The sequence below is a fragment of the Capricornis sumatraensis genome, chromosome 10, assembly GCF_032405125.1.
Source record: "Capricornis sumatraensis isolate serow.1 chromosome 10, serow.2, whole genome shotgun sequence".
Classification (NCBI taxonomy): domain Eukaryota; kingdom Metazoa; phylum Chordata; class Mammalia; order Artiodactyla; family Bovidae; genus Capricornis; species Capricornis sumatraensis.
The window spans coordinates 55,242,672-55,244,928 of NC_091078.1; positions in this window are offsets into that span (position 1 = coordinate 55,242,672).

The following is a 2,257-nucleotide window of genomic DNA, read 5'->3' on the forward strand; positions in this document are numbered from 1 at the left end:
GGTACACGATGACCGTGAGGCTTCAGTGTGTGTGGTGCACGTTAGTTCTTGTAATAAAAACATCAGAGAGCTGTTTTGTGACAAGTGTCACAGGTGTGCATTGCACCATCTGCTGGCACCAGGAGAATATGAGACTCATTGCCAAGGGCCAGATTGAAGTTCTAGCCCCGACAGGCCTTCCTGGCATCCCTCTCGGGGTTCTCAGGTTGTCGACCTTGTCTTCTGTCCTTTTGTGACTGGGTTCAAGGCCAGAGGTGGTTAAATATATAATATTAAGGTGTCACTTCTAAATTACTGAAGATGCTTTTAAATGTATACATGTAAATGGTGCTTTTCAGTCTCTGCAGTGGGAAACGGCGGGCTGGTCTGTCCACACCCTGAGAAACGAGCAAGGTGATCTGTGGACTTGCAAAGGGTTCTGCAGCCATCAAAGACCACTTCCTCTGTGTCTGTTCTTGACCTCAGCTGCTCATCATAGTCTGATCCTCCTGGGTGGGAGCGGTTGAACTCTGCCCCTGGCCCTGTTCCTGCAAACACACCAGAAGCGTGCAACCCACTTTGACCTTGCTCCCCTGCCCCTCTCAGCCATCCTGGCCACCGATTGTTGCCTGTGCCCCCCTTTCTGATCTCTGCTGCCCTATCCTTGGAGAAAGGTCTGGGGTCTCGTGGAGAACGGAAGGGAGATTGCTCCCAGCTCTTCACTGGGTGGAACCACAGGTTTAGATAGTGATAGACTTCATTCTTAGAGTTCAGAACATGGAAAATAATTGTCAGACTCCAACGGAGAATTATTAACTCTTGACTGAGGACTTGGATAAATTTTTCCTCACTGGGAGGATATTGTGCTCTTCATTGTATTGATTGAGAGGGCATTTTCTTCAAATCATAGATTAGTCTAATCTGATTGTTATCCTGGAAGCTTAATGAGAGACCAGTAAGATTCATTTGATATTCACCGTTTAGCATACTTGCCGAAAAACAGAGACAGCAAGTCCTTGGAAAGCCAAGTTGAGTGACTCCATGCTTTAGCAGATGGTAAATTTCTTGAAGGCAGGAGCTGGACCATATCAATCTTTGTACGTCTCACTGTTCCTAGCAGAGTGGCTTATATTTCGTTGGAGCTGAGTAAATAATTGTTTATTGATTCCACTAGCATTAACAGCCTTGATTTACACACATGATCACACACAGCACGGATTGTCTGGGCAATTTAAGTAGGGTCTTCCAGGAGACTGAATGTTTCACTGAGACCAATTGAAATACACATCTTCTCAGCCTTGTAAAACATCCAATACTGAATTCAGCTTAATATTCTCTTATTGATTCATTGTCATAGTATGAAAATCAGTTATTGAGCTGTGATCGTGGGAATAATGATTCATGCTGTTGCAGTTTTACCTCCTCCAGCCGATCCACGAAAGAAGTGGTGAAGGAGGCCACATAAAGAAGACAGGAGATGAAAGGACCCTGTAGGTTCTTACCCGTAAAGTTTATAGAATGGTGCTCCGCCTATAGGACCACAGTAATCCTTATTAGCTGCTATCATAAATGTTTAGGCTGCTCCTTTATCAGAATCTTTGAAGTGCTAAGGCACTCGCTCTACATAGAGTAGCTTGGGGAAATGAGAACACTGATCAATTTCCTATAGGTAGCTATAAAAAATTTTAAATCAACAGTATTCAATTAATTGACATTTTGATGCCCTGCCTATTCCTCCGAAGAGTACTTTAGATAAACAATAATAAGTAATGTTCCTGGGGTGAAAGTGAGGCATGGTTGATGCCATTGAACTTATATGCATGCATACTCAGTTGCTTCAGGCAGGTCGGACTCTTTGAGACCTCATGGGCCAGAGCCCACCAGGCTGCTCTGTCTGGAATTCTCCAGGCAAAAATACAGGAGTGGGTTGCCATGCCCTCTCCTCCAGGGGAATCTTCCCAACCCAGGGATGGAAACTGCATCTCCTGCACTGCAGGCGGACTCTTTACCACTGAGCCACCAGGGTTCCCCTTTAACTTATATAATCTTGGGCAAGTTTCTTGGTCCCACTGAGCCTCAGTTATCTCATCTGTATAATGGAAGCTGTGACAGCTCATTATTAGCAATTGTGAGGGCTTCCCTGGTGGCTCAGTGGTAAAAAAAAAAATCCACGTGCAATGCAGGAAACACAGGTCTGATCTCTATGTTGGGAAGACCCCCTGGAGAAGGAAATGGCATCTCACTCCAGTCTTCTTGCCTGGAAAATCCCATGGACAGA